This window comes from Symphalangus syndactylus, chromosome 7 (genome assembly GCF_028878055.3).
Source record: "Symphalangus syndactylus isolate Jambi chromosome 7, NHGRI_mSymSyn1-v2.1_pri, whole genome shotgun sequence".
Lineage (NCBI taxonomy): Eukaryota > Metazoa > Chordata > Mammalia > Primates > Hylobatidae > Symphalangus > Symphalangus syndactylus.
In genome coordinates this window covers 149,868,126-149,890,887 of record NC_072429.2, presented here as the reverse complement: position 1 = coordinate 149,890,887, position 22,762 = coordinate 149,868,126, and positions in this window count along the sequence as shown.

Here is a 22,762-nt window from a genome sequence, read left to right as displayed (position 1 = left end):
GTTGCATTTTCTACAGAAAGAGTGTTCAGATCTGCTCAATCAAAAGTATGGTTTAACTCTGTTAGCTGAATGCACAGATCAGAAAGAAGTTTCACAGAATGATTCTCTGTAGTTTATATTTGGAGACATTCCTTTTTCCACTATTACCCTCTTAGCGCTCCGAATCTCCACTTGCATTTTCTACAGAAAGAGTGTATCAGAACGGCTCAATCAAAACTAAGGTTCAACTCTTTTAGTTGAACAAACAGAACAGAAAGCAGTTTCACACAATTCTTCTGTGTAGTTTTTATTTGTAGACATTCTTTTTCCCAATATAGGCCTCTTAGCGCTCAGAATGTCCAATTGCAGTTTCTACAGAAAGAGTGTTTCAGAACGGCTCAATCAAAAGTAAGGTTCAACTCTGTTAGTTGAATGCACAGAACAGAAAGAAGTTTCATACAATGCTTCTGTGTAGTTTATATTTGAACATATTCTCTTTTCCACTATTACCCACTTAGCGCTACGAATGTCCAGTTGCATTTTCTACAGACAGAGTGTTTCAAAACTGCTCAATCAAAAGTATGGTTTAACTCTGTTAGCTGAATGCACAGATCAGAAAGAAGTTTCACAGAATGCTTCTGTGTAGTTTATATTTGAATATATTCCTTTTTCCACTACTACGCTCTTAGCACTCCAAATGTCCAGTTGCATTTTCAACAGAAAGAGTGTTCAGATCTGCTCAATCAAAAGTATGGTTTAACTCTGTTAGCTGAATGCACAGATCAGAAAGAAGTTTCACCGAATGATTCTGTGTAGTTTATATTTGAAGACATTCCTTTTTCCACTATTACCCTCTTAGCGCTCCGAATCTCCACTTGCATTTTCTACAAAAAGAGTGTTTCATAACTGCTCAATCAAAAATATGTTTTATCTCTGTTAACTGAATTTACAGATCAGAAATAAGTTTCACAGAATGCATCTGTGTAGTTTTTATTTGAAGATATTCTTTTTCCCAATGTAGGCCTCTTAGCGCTTAGCATGTCCAATTGCAGTTTCTACAGAAAGAGTGTTTCAGAACGGCTCAATCAAAAGTAAGGTTCAACTCTGTTAGTTGAATGCACAGAACAGAAAGAATTTTCACAGAATGCTACTGTGTAGTTTATATTTGAATATATTGCTTTTTCCACTATTACCCTCAGCGCTCCGAAAGTCCACTTGCATTTTCTACAGAAAGAGTGTTCAGAACTGCGCAATCAAAAGTATGGTTTAACTCTGTTATCTTAATGAACATATCAGAAATAAGTTTCACAAAATGCTTCTGTGTAGTTTTTATTTGAAGATATTATTTTTCCCAATATAGGCCTCTTAGCGCTCAGAATGTCCAATTGCAGTTTCTACAGAAAGAGTGTTTCAGAAAGGCTCAATCAAAAGTAAGGTTCAACTCTGTTAGTTGAATGCACAGAACAGAAAGAAGTTTCATACAATGCTTCTGTGTAGTTTATATTTGAACATATTCTTTTTTCCACTATTACCCACTTAGCGCTACGAATGTCCAGTTGCATTTTCTACAGCCAGAGTGTTTCAAAACTGCTCAATCAAAAGTATGGTTTAACTCTGTTAGCTGAATGCTCAGATCAGAAAGAAGTTTCACAGAATGCTTCTGTGTAGTTTATATTTGAATATATTCCTTTTTCCACTACTACTCTCTTAGCGCTCCAAATGTCCAGTTGCATTTTCTACAGAAAGAGTGTTCAGATCTGCTCAATCAAAAGTATGGTTTAACTCTGTTAGCTGAATGCACAGATCAGAAAGAAGTTTCACAGAATGATTCTGTGTAGTTTATATTTGGAGATATTCCTTTTTCCACTATTACCCTCTTAGCGCTCCGAATCTCCACTTGCATTTTCTACAGAAAGAGTGTTTCAGAACGGCTCAATCAAAACTAAGGTTCAACTCTTTTAGTTGAACAAACAGAACAGAAAGAAGTTTCACACAATTCTTCTGTGTAGTTTTTATTTGTAGACATTCTTTTTCCCAATATAGGCCTCTTAGCGCTCAGAATGTCCAATTGCAGTTTCTACAGAAAGAGTGTTTCAGAACGGCTCAATCAAAAGTAAGGTTCAACTCTGTTAGTTGAATGCACAGAACAGAAAGTATTTTCATACAATGCTTCTGTGTAGTTTATATTTGAACATATTCTTTTTTCCACTATTACCCACTTAGCGCTACGAATGTCCAGTTGCATTTTCTACAGACAGAGTGTTTCAAAACTGCTCAATCAAAAGTATGGTTTAACTCTGTTAGCTGAATGCTCAGATCAGAAAGAAGTTTCACAGAATGCTTCTGTGTAGTTTATATTTGAATATATTCCTTTTTCCACTACTACGCTCTTAGCGCTCCGAATGTCCAGTTGCATTTTCTACAGAAAGAGTGTTCAAATCTGCTCAATCAAAAGTATGGTTTAACTCTGTTAGCTGAATGCACAGATCAGAAAGAAGTTTCACCGAATGATTCTGTGTAGTTTATATTTGAAGACATTCCTTTTTCCACTATTACCCACTTAGCGCTCCGAATCTCCACTTGCATTTTCTACAAAAAGAGTGTTTCATAACTGCTCAATCAAAAATATGTTTTATCTCTGTTAACTGAATTTACAGATCAGAAATAAGTTTCACAGAATGCATCTGTGTAGTTTTTATTTGAAGATATAATTTTTCCCAATGTAGGCCTCTTAGCGCTTAGCATGTCCAATTGCAGTTTCTACAGAAAGAGTGTTTCAGAACGGCTCAATCAAAAGTAAGGTTCAAATCTGTTAGTTGAATGCACAGAACAGAAAGAATTTTCACAGAATGCTACTGTGTAGTTTATATTTGAATATATTCCTTTTTCCACTATTACCCTCTTAGCGCTCCGAATGTCCACTTGCATTTTCTACAGAGAGAGTGTTCAGAACTGCGCAATCCAAAGTATGGTTTAACTCTGTTAGCTTAATGAACATATCAGAAATAAGTTTCACACAATGCTTCTGTGTAGTTTTTATTTGAAGATATTATTTTTCCCAATAGAGGCCTCTTAGCGCTCAGAATGTCCAATTGCAGTTTCTACAGAAAGAGTGTTTCAGAAAGGCTCAATCAAAAGTAAGGTTCAACTCTGTTAGTTGAATGCACAGAACAGAAAGAAGTTTCATACAATGCTTCTGTGTAGTTTATATTTGAACATATTCTTTTTTCCACTATTAGCCACTTAGCGCTACGAATGTCCAGTTGCATTTTCTACAGACAGAGTGTTTCAAAACTGCTCAATCAATAGTATGGTTTAACTCTGTTAGCTGAATGCTCAGATCAGAAAGAAGTTTCACAGAATGCTTCTGTGTAGTTTATATTTGAATATATTCCTTTTTCCACTACTACTCTCTTAGCGCTCCAAATGTCCAGTTGCATTTTCTACAGAAAGAGTGTTCAGATCTGCTCAATCAAAAGTATGGTTTAACTCTGTTAGCTGAATGCACAGATCAGAAAGAAGTTTCACAGAATGATTCTGTGTAGTTTATATTTGGAGACATTCCTTTTTCCACTATTACCCTCTTAGCGCTCCGAATCTCCACTTGCATTTTCTACAGAAAGAGTGTTTCAGAACGGCTCAATCAAAACTAAGGTTCAACTCTTTTAGTTGAACAAACAGAACAGAAAGAAGTTTCACACAATTCTTCTGTGTAGTTTTTATTTGTAGACATTCTTTTTCCCAATATAGGCCTCTTAGCGCTCAGAATGTCCAATTGCAGTTTCTACAGAAAGAGTGTTTCAGAACGGCTCAATCAAAAGTCAGGTTCAACTCTGTTAGTTGAATGCACAGAACAGAAAGAAGTTTCATACAATGCTTCTGTGTAGTTTATATTTGAACATATTCTTTTTTCCACTATTACCCACTTAGCGCTACGAATGTCCAGTTGCATTTTCTACAGACAGAGTGTTTCAAAACTGCTCAATCAAAAGTATGGTTTAACTCTGTTAGCTGAATGCTCAGATCAGAAAGAAGTTTCACAGAATGCTTCTGTGTGGTTTATATTTGAATATATTCCTTTTTCCACTACTACGCTCTTAGCGCTCCAAATTTCCAGTTGCATTTTCTACAGAAAGAGTGTTCAGATCTGCTCAATCAAAAGTATGGTTTAACTCTGTTAGCTGAATGCACAGATCAGAAAGAAGTTTCACCGAATGGTTCTGTGTAGTTTATATTTGAAGACATTCCTTTTTCCACTATTACCCCCTTAGCGCTCCGAATCTCCACTTGCATTTTCTACAAAAAGAGGGTTTCATAACTGCTCAATCAAAAATATGTTTTATCTCTGTTAACTGAATTTACAGATCAGAAATAAGTTTCACAGAATGCATCTGTGTAGTTTTTATTTGAAGATATTCTTTTTCCCAATGTAGGCCTCTTAGCGCTTAGCATGTCCAATTGCAGTTTCTACAGAAAGAGTGTTTCAGAACGGCTCAATCAAAGGTAAGGTTCAACTCTGTTAGTTGAATGCACAGAACAGAAAGAAGTTTCATACAATGCTTCTGTGTAGTTCATATTTGAATATATTCTTTTTTCCACTATTACCCACTTAGCGCTACGAATGTCCAGTTGCATTTTCTACAGACAGAGTGTTTCAAAACTGCTCAATCAAAAGTATGGTTTAACTCTGTTAGCTGATTGCTCCGATCAGAAAGAAGTTTCACAGAATGCTTCTGTGTAGTTTATATTTGAATATATTACTTTTTCCACTACTACGCTCTTAGCGCTCCAAATGTCCAGTTGCATTTTCTACAGAAAGAGTGTTCAGATCTGCTCAATCAAAAGTATGGTTTAACTCTGTTAGCTGAATGCACAGATCAGAAAGAAGTTTCACCGAATGATTCTGTGTAGTTTATATTTGAAGACATTCCTTTTTCCACTATTACCCTCTTAGCGCTCCGAATCTCCACTTGCATTTTCTACAAAAAGAGTGTTTCATAACTGCTCAATCAAATATATGTTTTATCTCTGTTAACTGAATTTACAGATCAGAAATAAGTTTCACAGAATGCATCTGTGTAGTTTTTATTTGAAGATATTCTTTTTCCCAATGTAGGCCTCTTAGCGCTTAGCATGTCCAATTGCAGTTTCTACAGAAAGAGTGTTTCAGAACGGCTCAATCAAAAGTAAGGTTCAACTCTGTTAGTTGAATGCACAGAACAGAAAGAATTTTCACAGAATGCTACTGTGTAGTTTATATTTGAATATATTCCTTTTTCCACTATTACCCTCTTAGCGCTCCGAATGTCCACTTGCATTTTCTACAGAAAGAGTGTTCAGAACTGCGCAATCAAAAGTATGGTTTAACTCTGTTAGCTTAATGAACATATCAGAAATAAGTTTCACACAATGCTTCTGTGTAGTTTTTATTTGAAGATATTATTTTTCCCAATATAGGCCTCTTAGCGCTCAGAATGTCCAATTGCAGTTTCTACAGAAAGAGTGTTTCAGAAAGGCTCAATCAAAAGTAAGGTTCAACTCTGTTAGTTGAATGCACAGAACAGAAAGAAGTTTCATACAATGCTTCTGTGTAGTTTATATTTGAACATATTCTTTTTTCCACTATTACCCACTTAGCGCTACGAATGTCCAGTTGCATTTTCTACAGCCAGAGTGTTTCAAAACTGCTCAATCAAAAGTATGGTTTAACTCTGTTAGCTGAATTCTCAGATCAGAAAGAAGTTTCACAGAATGCTTCTGTGTAGTTTATATTTGAATATATTCCTTTTTCCACTACTACTCTCTTAGCGCTCCAAATGTCCAGTTGCATTTTCTACAGAAAGAGTGTTCAGATCTGCTCAATCAAAAGTATGGTTTAACTCTGTTAGCTGAATGCACAGATCAGAAAGAAGTTTCACAGAATGATTCTGTGTAGTTTATATTTGGAGACATTCCTTTTTCCACTATTACCCTCTTAGCGCTCCGAATCTCCACTTGCATTTTCTACAGAAAGAGTGTTTCAGAACGGCTCAATCAAAACTAAGGTTCAACTCTTTTAGTTGAACAAACAGAACAGAAAGAAGTTTCACACAATTCTTCTGTGTAGTTTTTATTTGCAGACATTCTTTTTCAAAATATAGGCCTCTTAGCGCTCAGAATGTCCAATTGCAGTTTCTACAGAAAGAGTGTTTCAGAACGGCTCAATCAAAAGTAAGGTTCAACTCTGTTAGTTGAATGCACAGAACAGAAAGAATTTTCACAGAATGCTACTGTGTAGTTTATATTTGAATATATTCCTTTTTCCACTATTACCCTCTTAGCGCTCCGAATGTCCACTTGCATTTTCTACAGAGAGAGTGTTCAGAACTGCGCAATCCAAAGTATGGTTTAACTCTGTTAGCTTAATGAACATATCAGAAATAAGTTTCACACAATGCTTCTGTGTAGTTTTTATTTGAAGATATTATTTTTCCCAATAGAGGCCTCTTAGCGCTCAGAATGTCCAATTGCAGTTTCTACAGAAAGAGTGTTTCAGAAAGGCTCAATCAAAAGTAAGGTTCAACTCTGTTAGTTGAATGCACAGAACAGAAAGAAGTTTCATACAATGCTTCTGTGTAGTTTATATTTGAACATATTCTTTTTTCCACTATTACCCACTTAGCGCTACGAATGTCCAGTTGCATTTTCTACAGACAGAGTGTTTCAAAACTGCTCAATCAAAAGTATGGTTTAACTCTGTTAGCTGAATGCTCAGATCAGAAAGAAGTTTCACAGAATGCTTCTGTGTAGTTTATATTTGAATATATTCCTTTTTCCACTACTACTCTCTTAGCGCTCCAAATGTCCAGTTGCATTTTCTACAGAAAGAGTGTTCAGATCTGCTCAATCAAAAGTATGGTTTAACTCTGTTAGCTGAATGCACAGATCAGAAAGAAGTTTCACAGAATGATTCTGTGTAGTTTATATTTGGAGACATTCCTTTTTCCACTATTACCCTCTTAGCGCTCCGAATCTCCACTTGCATTTTCTACAGAAAGAGTGTTTCAGAACGGCTCAATCAAAACTAAGGTTCAACTCTTTTAGTTGAACAAACAGAACAGAAAGAAGTTTCACACAATTCTTCTGTGTAGTTTTTATTTGTAGACATTCTTTTTCCCAATATAGGCCTCTTAGCGCTCAGAATGTCCAATTGCAGTTTCTACAGAAAGAGTGTTTCAGAACGCCTCAATCAAAAGTCAGGTTCAACTCTGTTAGTTGAATGCACAGAACAGAAAGAAGTTTCATACAATGCTTCTGTGTAGTTTATATTTGAACATATTCTTTTTTCCACTATTACCCACTTAGCGCTACGAATGTCCAGTTGCATTTTCTACAGACAGAGTGTTTCAAAACTGCTCAATCAAAAGTATGGTTTAACTCTGTTAGCTGAATGCTCAGATCAGAAAGAAGTTTCACAGAATGCTTCTGTGTGGTTTATATTTGAATATATTCCTTTTTCCACTACTACGCTCTTAGCGCTCCAAATGTCCAGTTGCATTTTCTACAGAAAGAGTGTTCAGATCTGCTCAATCAAAAGTATGGTTTAACTCTGTTAGCTGAATGCACAGATCAGAAAGAAGTTTCACCGAATGGTTCTGTGTAGTTTATATTTGAAGACATTCCTTTTTCCACTATTACCCCCTTAGCGCTCCGAATCTCCACTTGCATTTTCTACAAAAAGAGGGTTTCATAACTGCTCAATCAAAAATATGTTTTATCTCTGTTAACTGAATTTACAGATCAGAAATAAGTTTCACAGAATGCATCTGTGTAGTTTTTATTTGAAGATATTCTTTTTCCCAATGTAGGCCTCTTAGCGCTTAGCATGTCCAATTGCAGTTTCTACAGAAAGAGTGTTTCAGAACGGCTCAATCAAAAGTAAGGTTCAACTCTGTTAGTTGAATGCACAGAACAGAAAGAAGTTTCATACAATGCTTCTGTGTAGTTCATATTTGAACATATTCTTTTTTCCACTATTACCCACTTAGCGCTACGAATGTCCAGTTGCATTTTCTACAGACAGAGTGTTTCAAAACTGCTCAATCAAAAGTATGGTTTAACTCTGTTAGCTGATTGCTCCGATCAGAAAGAAGTTTCACAGAATGCTTCTGTGTAGTTTATATTTGAATATATTACTTTTTCCACTACTACGCTCTTAGCGCTCCAAATGTCCAGTTGCATTTTCTACAGAAAGAGTGTTCAGATCTGCTCAATCAAAAGTATGGTTTAACTCTGTTAGCTGAGTGCACAGATCAGAAAGAAGTTTCACCGAATGATTCTGTGTAGTTTATATTTGAAGACATTCCTTTTTCCACTATTACCCTCTTAGCGCTCCGAATCTCCACTTGCATTTTCTACAAAAAGAGTGTTTCATAACTGCTCAATCAAAAATATGTTTTATCTCTGTTAACTGAATTTACAGATCAGAAATAAGTTTCACAGAATGCATCTGTGTAGTTTTTATTTGAAGATATAATTTTTCCCAATGTAGGCCTCTTAGCGCTTAGCATGTCCAATTGCAGTTTCTACAGAAAGAGTGTTTCAGAACGGGTCAATCAAAAGTAAGGTTCAAATCTGTTAGTTGAATGCACAGAACAGAAAGAATTTTCACAGAATGCTACTGTGTAGTTTATATTTGAATATATTCCTTTTTCCACTATTAACCTATTAGCGCTCCGAATGTCCACTTGCATTTTCTACAGAGAGAGTGTTCAGAACTGCGCATTCCAAAGTATGGTTTAACTCTGTTAGCTTAATGAACATATCAGAAATAAGTTTCACACAATGCTTCTGTGTAGTTTTTATTTGAAGATATTATTTTTCCCAATAGAGGCCTCTTAGCGCTCAGAATGTCCAATTGCAGTTTCTACAGAAAGAGTGTTTCAGAAAGGCTCAATCAAAAGTAAGGTTCAACTCTGTTAGTTGAATGCACAGAACAGAAAGAAGTTTCATACAATGCTTCTGTGTAGTTTATATTTGAACATATTCTTTTTTCCACTATTACCCACTTAGCGCTACGAATGTCCAGTTGCATTTTCTACAGACAGAGTGTTTCAAAACTGCTCAATCAAAAGTATGGTTTAACTCTGTTAGCTGAATGCTCAGATCAGGAAGAAGTTTCACAGAATGCTTCTGTTTAGTTTATATTTGAATATATTCCTTTTTCCACTACTACTCTCTTAGCGCTCCAAATGTCCAGTTGCATTTTCTACAGAAAGAGTGTTCAGATCTGCTCAATCAAAAGTATGGTTTAACTCTGTTAGCTGAATGCACAGATCAGAAAGAAGTTTCACAGAATGATTCTGTGTAGTTTATATTTGGAGACATTCCTTTTTCCACTATTACCCTCTTAGCGCTCCGAATCTCCACTTGCATTTTCTACAGAAAGAGTGTTTCAGAACGGCTCAATCAAAACTAAGGTTCAACTCTTTTAGTTGAACAAACAGAACAGAAAGAAGTTTCACACAATTCTTCTGTGTAGTTTTTATTTGTAGACATTCTTTTTCCCAATATAGGCCTCTTAGCGCTCAGAATGTCCAATTGCAGTTTCTACAGAAAGAGTGTTTCAGAACGGCTCAATCAAAAGTAAGGTTCAACTCTGTTAGTTGAATGCACAGAACAGAAAGAAGTTTCATACAATGCTTCTGTGTAGTTCATATTTGAACATATTCTTTTTTCCACTATTACCCACTTAGCGCTACGAATGTCCAGTTGCATTTTCTACAGACAGAGTGTTTCAAAACTGCTCAATCAAAAGTATGGTTTAACTCTGTTAGCTGATTGCTCCGATCAGAAAGATGTTTCACAGAATGCTTCTGTGTAGTTTATATTTGAATATATTCCTTTTTCCACTACTACGCTCTTAGTGCTCCAATTGTCCAGTTGCATTTTCTACAGAAAGAGTGTTCAGATCTGCTCAATCAAAAGTATGGTTTAACTCTGTTAGCTGAATGCACAGATCAGAAAGAAGTTTCACCGAATGATTCTGTGTAGTTTATATTTGAAGACATTCCTTTTTCCACTATTACCCTCTTAGCGCTCCGAATCTCCACTTGCATTTTCTACAAAAAGAGTGTTTCATAACTGCTCAATCAAAAATATGTTTTATCTCTGTTAACTGAATTTACAGATCAGAAATAAGTTTCACAGAATGCATCTGTGTAGTTTTTATTTGAAGATATAATTTTTCCCAATGTAGGCCTCTTAGCGCTTAGCATGTCCAATTGCAGTTTCTACAGAAAGAGTGTTTCAGAACGGGTCAATCAAAAGTAAGGTTCAAATCTGTTAGTTGAATGCACAGAACAGAAAGAATTTTCACAGAATGCTACTGTGTAGTTTATATTTGAATATATTCCTTTTTCCACTATTACCCTATTAGCGCTCCGAATGTCCACTTGCATTTTCTACAGAGAGAGTGTTCAGAACTGCGCATTCCAAAGTATGGTTTAACTCTGTTAGCTTAATGAACATATCAGAAATAAGTTTCACACAATGCTTCTGTGTAGTTTTTATTTGAAGATATTATTTTTCCCAATAGAGGCCTCTTAGCGCTCAGAATGTCCAATTGCAGTTTCTACAGAAAGAGTGTTTCAGAAAGGCTCAATCAAAAGTAAGGTTCAACTCTGTTAGTTGAATGCACAGAACAGAAAGAAGTTTCATACAATGCTTCTGTGTAGTTTATATTTGAACATATTCTTTTTTCCACTATTACCCACTTAGCGCTACGAATGTCCAGTTGCATTTTCTACAGACAGAGTGTTTCAAAACGGCTCAATCAAAAGTATGGTTTAACTCTGTTAGCTGAATGCTCAGATCAGGAAGAAGTTTCACAGAATGCTTCTGTTTAGTTTATATTTGAATATATTCCTTTTTCCACTACTACTCTCTTAGCGCTCCAAATGTCCAGTTGCATTTTCTACAGAAAGAGTGTTCAGATCTGCTCAATCAAAAGTATGTTTTAACTCTGTTAGCTGAATGCACAGATCAGAAAGAAGTTTCACAGAATGATTCTGTGTAGTTTATATTTGGAGACATTCCTTTTTCCACTATTACCCTCTTAGCGCTCCGAATCTCCACTTGCATTTTCTACAGAAAGAGTGTTTCAGAACGGCTCAATCAAAACTAAGGTTCAACTCTTTTAGTTGAACAAACAGAACAGAAAGAAGTTTCACACAATTCTTCTGTGTAGTTTTTATTTGTAGACATTCTTTTTCCCAATATAGGCCTCTTAGCGCTCAGAATGTCCAATTGCAGTTTCTACAGAAAGAGTGTTTCAGAACGGCTCAATCAAAAGTAAGGTTCAACTCTGTTAGTTGAATGCACAGAACAGAAAGAAGTTTCATACAATGCTTCTGTGTAGTTTATATTTGAACATATTCTTTTTTCCACTATTACCCACTTAGCGCTACGAATGTCCAGTTGCATTTTCTACAGACAGAGTGTTTCAAAACTGCTCAATCAAAAGTATGGTTTAACTCTGTTAGCTGAATGCTCAGATCAGAAAGAAGTTTCACAGAATGCTTCTGTGTAGTTTATATTTGAATATATTCCTTTTTCCACTACTACGCTCTTAGCGCTCCAAATGTCCAGTTGCATTTTCTACAGAAAGAGTGTTCAGATCTGCTCAATCAAAAGTATGGTTTAACTCTGTTAGCTGAATGCACAGATCAGAAAGAAGTTTCACCGAATGATTCTGTGTAGTTTATATTTGAAGACATTCCTTTTTCCACTATTACCCTCTTAGCGCTCCGAATCTCCACTTGCATTTTCTACAAAAAGAGTGTTTCATAACTGCTCAATCAAAAATATGTTTTATCTCTGTTAACTGAATTTACAGATCAGAAATAAGTTTCACAGAATGCATCTGTGTAGTTTTTATTTGAAGATATTCTTTTTCCCAATGTAGGCCTCTTAGCGCTTAGCATGTCCAATTGCAGTTTCTACAGAAAGAGTGTTTCAGAACGGCTCAATCAAAAGTAAGGTTCAACTCTGTTAGTTGAATGCACAGAACAGAAAGAATTTTCACAGAATGCTACTGTGTAGTTTATATTTGAATATATTCCTTTTTCCACTATTACCCTCTTAGCGCTCCGAATGTCCACTTGCATTTTCTACAGAAAGAGTGTTCAGAACTGCGCAATCAAAAGTATGGTTTAACTCTGTTAGCTTAATGAACATATCAGAAATAAGTTTCACACAATGCTTCTGTGTAGTTTTTATTTGAAGATATTATTTTTCCCAATATAGGCCTCTTAGCGCTCAGAATGTCCAATTGCAGTTTCTACAGAAAGAGTGTTTCAGAAAGGCTCAATCAAAAGTAAGGTTCAACTCTGTTAGTTGAATGCACAGAACAGAAAGAAGTTTCATACAATGCTTCTGTGTAGTTTATATTTGAACATATTCTTTTTTCCACTATTACCCACTTAGCGCTACGAATGTCCAGTTGCATTTTCTACAGCCAGAGTGTTTCAAAACTGCTCAATCAAAAGTATGGTTTAACTCTGTTAGCTGAATGCTCAGATCAGAAAGAAGTTTCACAGAATGCTTCTGTGTAGTTTATATTTGAATATATTCCTTTTTCCACTACTACTCTCTTAGCGCTCCAAATGTCCAGTTGCATTTTCTACAGAAAGAGTGTTCAGATCTGCTCAATCAAAAGTATGGTTTAACTCTGTTAGCTGAATGCACAGATCAGAAAGAAGTTTCACAGAATGATTCTGTGTAGTTTATATTTGGAGACATTCCTTTTTCCACTATTACCCTCTTAGCGCTCCGAATCTCCACTTGCATTTTCTACAGAAAGAGTGTTTCAGAACGGCTCAATCAAAACTAAGGTTCAACTCCTTTAGTTGAACAAACAGAACAGAAAGAAGTTTCACACAATTCTTCTGTGTAGTTTTTATTTGCAGACATTCTTTTTCAAAATATAGGCCTCTTAGCGCTCAGAATGTCCAATTGCAGTTTCTACAGAAAGAGTGTTTCAGAACGGCTCAATCAAAAGTAAGGTTCAACTCTGTTAGTTGAATGCACAGAACAGAAAGAATTTTCATACAATGCTTCTGTGTAGTTTATATTTGAACATATTCTTTTTTCCACTATTACCCACTTAGCGCTACGAATGTCCAGTTGCATTTTCTACAGACAGAGTGTTTCAAAACTGCTCAATCAAAAGTATGGTTTAACTCTGTTAGCTGAATGCTCAGATCAGAAAGAAGTTTCACAGAATGCTTCTGTGTAGTTTATATTTGAATATATTCCTTTTTCCACTACTACGCTCTTAGCGCTCTGAATGTCCAGTTGCATTTTCTACAGAAAGAGTGTTCAGATCTGCTCAATCAAAAGTATGGTTTAACTCTGTTAGCTGAATGCACAGATCAGAAAGAAGTTTCACCGAATGATTCTGTGTAGTTTATATTTGAAGACATTCCTTTTTCCACTATTACCCTCTTAGCGCTCCGAATCTCCACTTGCATTTTCTACAAAAAGAGTGTTTCATAACTGCTCAATCAAAAATATGTTTTATCTCTGTTAACTGGATTTACAGATCAGAAATAAGTTTCACAGAATGCATCTGTGTAGTTTTTATTTGAAGATATAATTTTTCCCAATGTAGGCCTCTTAGCGCTTAGCATGTCCAATTGCAGTTTCTACAGAAAGAGTGTTTCAGAACGGGTCAATCAAAAGTAAGGTTCAAATCTGTTAGTTGAATGCACAGAACAGAAAGAATTTTCACAGAATGCTACTGTGTAGTTTATATTTGAATATATTCCTTTTTCCACTATTACCCTCTTAGCGCTCCGAATGTCCACTTGCATTTTCTACAGAGAGAGTGTTCAGAACTGCGCAATCCAAAGTATGGTTTAACTCTGTTAGCTTAATGAACATATCAGAAATAAGTTTCACACAATGCTTCTGTGTAGTTTTTATTTGAAGATATTATTTTTCCCAATAGAGGCCTCTTAGCGCTCAGAATGTCCAATTGCAGTTTCTACAGAAAGAGTGTTTCAGAAAGGCTCAATCAAAAGTAAGGTTCAACTCTGTTAGTTGAATGCACAGAACAGAAAGAAGTTTCATACAATGCTTCTGTGTAGTTTATATTTGAACATATTCTTTTTTCCACTATTACCCACTTAGCGCTACGAATGTCCAGTTGCATTTTCTACAGACAGAGTGTTTGAAAACTGCTCAATCAAAAGTATGGTTTAACTCTGTTAGCTGAATGCTCAGATCAGAAAGAAGTTTCACAGAATGCTTCTGTTTAGTTTATATTTGAATATATTCCTTTTTCCACTACTACTCTCTTAGCGCTCCAAATGTCCAGTTGCATTTTCTACAGAAAGAGTGTTCAGATCTGCTCAATCAAAAGTATGGTTTAACTCTGTTAGCTGAATGCACAGATCAGAAAGAAGTTTCACAGAATGATTCTGTGTAGTTTATATTTGGAGACATTCCTTTTTCCACTATTACCCTCTTAGCGCTCCGAATCTCCACTTGCATTTTCTACAGAAAGAGTGTTTCAGAACGGCTCAATCAAAACTAAGGTTCAACTCTTTTAGTTGAACAAACAGAACAGAAAGAAGTTTCACACAATTCTTCTGTGTAGTTTTTATTTGTAGACATTCTTTTTCCCAATATAGGCCTCTTAGCGCTCAGAATGTCCAATTGCAGTTTCTACAGAAGGAGTGTTTCAGAACGGCTCAATCAAAAGTAAGGTTCAACTCTGTTAGTTGAATGCACAGAACAGAAAGAAGTTTCATACAATGCTTCTGTGTAGTTTATATTTGAACATATTCTTTTTTCCACTATTACCCACTTAGCGCTACGAATGTCCAGTTGCATTTTCTACAGACAGAGTGTTTCAAAACTGCTCAATCAAAAGTATGGTTTAACTCTGTTAGCTGAATGCTCAGATCAGAAAGAAGTTTCACAGAATGCTTCTGTGTAGTTTATATTTGAATATATTCCTGTTTCCACTACTACGCTCTTAGCGCTCCAAATGTCCAGTTGCATTTTCTACAGAAAGAGTGTTCAGATCTGCTCAATCAAAAGTATGGTTTAACTCTGTTAGCTGAATGCACAGATCAGAAAGAAGTTTCACCGAATGATTCTGTGTAGTTTATATTTGAAGACATTCCTTTTTCCACTATTACCCTCTTAGCGCTCCGAATCTCCACTTGCATTTTCTACAAAAAGAGGGTTTCATAACTGCTCAATCAAAAATATGTTTTATCTCTGTTAACTGAATTTACAGATCAGAAATAAGTTTCACAGAATGCATCTGTGTAGTTTTTATTTGAAGATATTCTTTTTCCCAATGTAGGCCTCTTAGCGCTTAGCATGTCCAATTGCAGTTTCTACAGAAAGAGTGTTTCAGAACGGCTCAATCAAAAGTAAGGTTCAACTCTGTTAGTTGAATGCACAGAACAGAAAGAAGTTTCATACAATGCTTCTGTGTAGTTCATATTTGAACATATTCTTTTTTCCACTATTACCCACTTAGCGCTACGAATGTCCAGTTGCATTTTCTACAGACAGAGTGTTTCAAAACTGCTCAATCAAAAGTATGGTTTAACTCTGTTAGCTGATTGCTCCGATCAGAAAGAAGTTTCACAGAATGCTTCTGTGTAGTTTATATTTGAATATATTACTTTTTCCACTACTACGCTCCTAGCGCTCCAAATGTCCAGTTGCATTTTCTACAGAAAGAGTGTTCAGATCTGCTCAATCAAAAGTATGGTTTAACTCTGTTAGCTGAATGCACAGATCAGAAAGAAGTTTCACCGAATGATTCTGTGTAGTTTATATTTGAAGACATTCCTTTTTCCACTATTACCCTCTTAGCGCTCCGAATCTCCACTTGCATTTTCTACAAAAAGAGGGTTTCATAACTGCTAAATCAAAAATATGTTTTATCTCTGTTAACTGAATTTACAGATCAGAAATAAGTTTCACAGAATGCATCTGTGTAGTTTTTATTTGAAGATATTCTTTTTCCCAATGTAGGCCTCTTAGCCCTTAGCATGTCCAATTGCAGTTTCTACAGAAAGAGTGTTTCAGAACGGCTCAATCAAAAGTAAGGTTCAACTCTGTTAGTTGAATGCACAGAACAGAAAGAAGTTTCATACAATGCTTCTGTGTAGTTCATATTTGAACATATTCTTTTTTCCACTATTACCCACTTAGCGCTACGAATGTCCAGTTGCATTTTCTACAGACAGAGTGTTTCAAAACTGCTCAATCAAAAGTATGGTTTAACTCTGTTAGCTGATTGCTCCGATCAGAAAGATGTTTCACAGAATGCTTCTGTGTAGTTTATATTTGAATATATTCCTTTTTCCACTACTACGCTCTTAGTGCTCCAATTGTCCAGTTGCATTTTCTACAGAAAGAGTGTTCAGATCTGCTCAATCAAAAGTATGGTTTAACTCTGTTAGCTGAATGCACAGATCAGAAAGAAGTTTCACCGAATGATTCTGTGTAGTTTATATTTGAAGACATTCCTTTTTCCACTATTACCCTCTTAGCGCTCCGAATCTCCACTTGCATTTTCTACAAAAAGAGTGTTTCATAACTGCTCAATCAAAAATATGTTTTATCTCTGTTAACTGAATTTACAGATCAGAAATAAGTTTCACAGAATGCATCTGTGTAGTTTTTATTTGAAGATATAATTTTTCCCAATGTAGGCCTCTTAGCGCTTAGCATGTCCAATTGCAGTTTCTACAGAAAGAGTGTTTCAGAACGGGTCAATCAAAAGTAAGGTTCAAATCTGTTAGTTGAATGCACAGAACAGAAAGAATTTTCACAGAATGCTACTGTGTAGTTTATATTTGAATATATTCCTTTTTCCACTATTACCCTATTAGCGCTCCGAATGTCCACTTGCATTTTCTACAGAGAGAGTGTTCAGAACTGCGCATTCCAAAGTATGGTTTAACTCTGTTAGCTTAATGAACATATCAGAAATAAGTTTCACACAATGCTTCTGTGTAGTTTTTATTTGAAGATATTATTTTTCCCAATAGAGGCCTCTTAGCGCTCAGAATGTCCAATTGCAGTTTCTACAGAAAGAGTGTTTCAGAAAGGCTCAATCAAAAGTAAGGTTCAACTCTGTTAGTTGAATGCACAGAACAGAAAGAAGTTTCATACAATGCTTCTGTGTAGTTTATATTTGAACATATTCTTTTTTCCACTATTACCCACTTAGCGCTACGAATGTCCAGTTGCATTTTCTACAGACAGAGTGTTTCAAAACGGCTCAATCAAAAGTATGGTTTAACTCTGTTAGCTGAATGCTCAGATCAGGAAGAAGTTTCACAGAATGCTTCTGTTTAGTTTATATTTGAATATATTCCTTTTTCCACTACTACTCTCTTAGCGCTCCAAATGTCCAGTTGCATTTTCTACAGAAAGAGTGTTCAGATCTGCTCAATCAAAAGTATGTTTTAACTCTGTTAGCTGAATGCACAGATCAGAAAGAAGTTTCACAGAATGATTCTGTGTAGTTTATATTTGGAGACATTCCTTTTTCCACTATTACCCTCTTAGCGCTCCGAATCTCCACTTGCATTTTCTACAGAAAGAGTGTTTCAGAACGGCTCAATCAAAACTAAGGTTCAACTCTTTTAGTTGAACAAACAGAACAGAAAGAAGTTTCACACAATTCTTCTGTGTAGTTTTTATTTGTAGACATTCTTTTTCCCAATATAGGCCTCTTAGCGCTCAGAATGTCCAATTGCAGTTTCTACAGAAAGAGTGTTTCAGAACGGCTCAATCAAAAGTAAGGTTCAACTCTGTTAGTTGAATGCACAGAACAGAAAGAAGTTTCATACAATGCTTCTGTGTAGTTTATATTTGAACATATTCTTTTTTCCACTATTACCCACTTAGCGCTACGAATGTCCAGTTGCATTTTCTACAGACAGAGTGTTTCAAAACTGCTCAATCAAAAGTATGGTTTAACTCTGTTAGCTGAATGCTCAGATCAGAAAGAAGTTTCACAGAATGCTTCTGTGTAGTTTATATTTGAATATATTCCTTTTTCCACTACTACGCTCTTAGCGCTCCAAATGTCCAGTTGCATTTTCTACAGAAAGAGTGTTCAGATCTGCTCAATCAAAAGTATGGTTTAACTCTGTTAGCTGAATGCACAGATCAGAAAGAAGTTTCACCGAATGATACTGTGTAGTTTATATTTGAAGACATTCCTTTTTCCACTATTACCCTCTTAGCGCTCCGAATCTCCACTTGCATTTTCTACAAAAAGAGGGTTTCATAACTGCTCAATCAAAAATATGTTTTATCTCTGTTAACTGAATTTACAGATCATAAATAAGTTTCACAGAATGCATCTGTGTAGTTTTTATTTGAAGATATTCTTTTTCCCAATGTAGGCCTCTTAGCCCTTAGCATGTCCAATTGCAGTTTCTACAGAAAGAGTGTTTCAGAACGGCTCAATCAAAAGTAAGGTTCAACTCTGTTAGTTGAATGCACAGAACAGAAAGAAGTTTCATACAATGCTTCTGTGTAGTTCATATTTGAACATATTCTTTTTTCCACTATTACCCACTTAGCGCTACGAATGTCCAGTTGCATTTTCTACAGACAGAGTGTTTCAAAACTGCTCAATCAAAAGTATGGTTTAACTCTGTTAGCTGATTGCTCCGATCAGAAAGATGTTTCACAGAATGCTTCTGTGTAGTTTATATTTGAATATATTCCTTTTTCCACTACTACGCTCTTAGTGCTCCAAATGTCCAGTTGCATTTTCTACAGAAAGAGTGTTCAGATCTGCTCAATCAAAAGTATGGTTTAACTCTGTTAGCTGAATGCACAGATCAGAAAGAAGTTTCACCGAATGATTCTGTGTAGTTTATATTTGAAGACATTCCTTTTTCCACTATTACCCTCTTAGCGCTCCGAATCTCCACTTGCATTTTCTACAAAAAGAGTGTTTCATAACTGCTCAATCAAAAATATGTTTTATCTCTGTTAACTGAATTTACAGATCAGAAATAAGTTTCACAGAATGCATCTGTGTAGTTTTTATTTGAAGATATTCTTTTTCCCAATGTAGGCCTCTTAGCGCTTAGCATGTCCAATTGCAGTTTCTACAGAAAGAGTGTTTCAGAACGGCTCAATCAAAAGTAAGGTTCAACTCTGTTAGTTGAATGCACAGAACAGAAAGAATTTTCACAGAATGCTACTGTGTAGTTTATATTTGAATATATTCCTTTTTCCACTATTACCCTCTTAGCGCTCCGAATGTCCACTTGCATTTTCTACAGAAAGAGTGTTCAGAACTGCGCAATCAAAAGTATGGTTTAACTCTGTTAGCTTAATGAACATATCAGAAATAAGTTTCACACAATGCTTCTGTGTAGTTTTTATTTGAAGATATTATTTTTCCCAATATAGGCCTCTTAGCGCTCAGAATGTCCAATTGCAGTTTCTACAGAAAGAGTGTTTCAGAAAGGCTCAATCAAAAGTAAGGTTCAACTCTGTTAGTTGAATGCACAGAACAGAAAGAAGTTTCATACAATGCTTCTGTGTAGTTTATATTTGAACATATTCTTTTTTCCACTATTACCCACTTAGCGCTACGAATGTCCAGTTGCATTTTCTACAGCCAGAGTGTTTCAAAACTGCTCAATCAAAAGTATGGTTTAACTCTGTTAGCTGAATGCTCAGATCAGAAAGAAGTTTCACAGAATGCTTCTGTGTAGTTTATATTTGAATATATTCCTTTTTCCACTACTACTCTCTTAGCGCTCCAAATGTCCAGTTGCATTTTCTACAGAAAGAGTGTTCAGATCTGCTCAATCAAAAGTATGGTTTAACTCTGTTAGCTGAATGCACAGATCAGAAAGAAGTTTCACAGAATGATTCTGTGTAGTTTATATTTGGAGACATTCCTTTTTCCACTATTACCCTCTTAGCGCTCCGAATCTCCACTTGCATTTTCTACAGAAAGAGTGTTTCAGAACGGCTCAATCAAAACTAAGGTTCAACTCCTTTAGTTGAACAAACAGAACAGAAAGAAGTTTCACACAATTCTTCTGTGTAGTTTTTATTTGCAGACATTCTTTTTCAAAATATAGGCCTCTTAGCGCTCAGAATGTCCAATTGCAGTTTCTACAGAAAGAGTGTTTCAGAACGGCTCAATCAAAAGTAAGGTTCAACTCTGTTAGTTGAATGCACAGAACAGAAAGAATTTTCATACAATGCTTCTGTGTAGTTTATATTTGAACATATTCTTTTTTCCACTATTACCCACTTAGCGCTACGAATGTCCAGTTGCATTTTCTACAGACAGAGTGTTTCAAAACTGCTCAATCAAAAGTATGGTTTAACTCTGTTAGCTGAATGCTCAGATCAGAAAGAAGTTTCACAGAATGCTTCTGTGTAGTTTATATTTGAATATATTCCTTTTTCCACTACTACGCTCTTAGCGCTCTGAATGTCCAGTTGCATTTTCTACAGAAAGAGTGTTCAGATCTGCTCAATCAAAAGTATGGTTTAACTCTGTTAGCTGAATGCACAGATCAGAAAGAAGTTTCACCGAATGATTCTGTGTAGTTTATATTTGAAGACATTCCTTTTTCCACTATTACCCTCTTAGCGCTCCGAATCTCCACTTGCATTTTCTACAAAAAGAGTGTTTCATAACTGCTCAATCAAAAATATGTTTTATCTCTGTTAACTGGATTTACAGATCAGAAATAAGTTTCACAGAATGCATCTGTGTAGTTTTTATTTGAAGATATAATTTTTCCCAATGTAGGCCTCTTAGCGCTTAGCATGTCCAATTGCAGTTTCTACAGAAAGAGTGTTTCAGAACGGGTCAATCAAAAGTAAGGTTCAAATCTGTTAGTTGAATGCACAGAACAGAAAGAATTTTCACAGAATGCTACTGTGTAGTTTATATTTGAATATATTCCTTTTTCCACTATTACCCTCTTAGCGCTCCGAATGTCCACTTGCATTTTCTACAGAGAGAGTGTTCAGAACTGCGCAATCCAAAGTATGGTTTAACTCTGTTAGCTTAATGAACATATCAGAAATAAGTTTCACACAATGCTTCTGTGTAGTTTTTATTTGAAGATATTATTTTTCCCAATAGAGGCCTCTTAGCGCTCAGAATGTCCAATTGCAGTTTCTACAGAAAGAGTGTTTCAGAAAGGCTCAATCAAAAGTAAGGTTCAACTCTGTTAGTTGAATGCACAGAACAGAAAGAAGTTTCATACAATGCTTCTGTGTAGTTTATATTTGAACATATTCTTTTTTCCACTATTACCCACTTAGCGCTACGAATGTCCAGTTGCATTTTCTACAGACAGAGTGTTTGAAAACTGCTCAATCAAAAGTATGGTTTAACTCTGTTAGCTGAATGCTCAGATCAGAAAGAAGTTTCACAGAATGCTTCTGTTTAGTTTATATTTGAATATATTCCTTTTTCCACTACTACTCTCTTAGCGCTCCAAATGTCCAGTTGCATTTTCTACAGAAAGAGTGTTCAGATCTGCTCAATCAAAAGTATGGTTTAACTCTGTTAGCTGAATGCACAGATCAGAAAGAAGTTTCACAGAATGATTCTGTGTAGTTTATATTTGGAGACATTCCTTTTTCCACTATTACCCTCTTAGCGCTCCGAATCTCCACTTGCATTTTCTACAGAAAGAGTGTTTCAGAACGGCTCAATCAAAACTAAGGTTCAACTCTTTTAGTTGAACAAACAGAACAGAAAGAAGTTTCACACAATTCTTCTGTGTAGTTTTTATTTGTAGACATTCTTTTTCCCAATATAGGCCTCTTAGCGCTCAGAATGTCCAATTGCAGTTTCTACAGAAGGAGTGTTTCAGAACGGCTCAATCAAAAGTAAGGTTCAACTCTGTTAGTTGAATGCACAGAACAGAAAGAAGTTTCATACAATGCTTCTGTGTAGTTTATATTTGAACATATTCTTTTTTCCACTATTACCCACTTAGCGCTACGAATGTCCAGTTGCATTTTCTACAGACAGAGTGTTTCAAAACTGCTCAATCAAAAGTATGGTTTAACTCTGTTAGCTGAATGCTCAGATCAGAAAGAAGTTTCACAGAATGCTTCTGTGTAGTTTATATTTGAATATATTCCTGTTTCCACTACTACGCTCTTAGCGCTCCAAATGTCCAGTTGCATTTTCTACAGAAAGAGTGTTCAGATCTGCTCAATCAAAAGTATGGTTTAACTCTGTTAGCTGAATGCACAGATCAGAAAGAAGTTTCACCGAATGATTCTGTGTAGTTTATATTTGAAGACATTCCTTTTTCCACTATTACCCTCTTAGCGCTCCGAATCTCCACTTGCATTTTCTACAAAAAGAGGGTTTCATAACTGCTCAATCAAAAATATGTTTTATCTCTGTTAACTGAATTTACAGATCAGAAATAAGTTTCACAGAATGCATCTGTGTAGTTTTTATTTGAAGATATTCTTTTTCCCAATGTAGGCCTCTTAGCGCTTAGCATGTCCAATTGCAGTTTCTACAGAAAGAGTGTTTCAGAACGGCTCAATCAAAAGTAAGGTTCAACTCTGTTAGTTGAATGCACAGAACAGAAAGAAGTTTCATACAATGCTTCTGTGTAGTTCATATTTGAACATATTCTTTTTTCCACTATTACCCACTTAGCGCTACGAATGTCCAGTTGCATTTTCTACAGACAGAGTGTTTCAAAACTGCTCAATCAAAAGTATGGTTTAACTC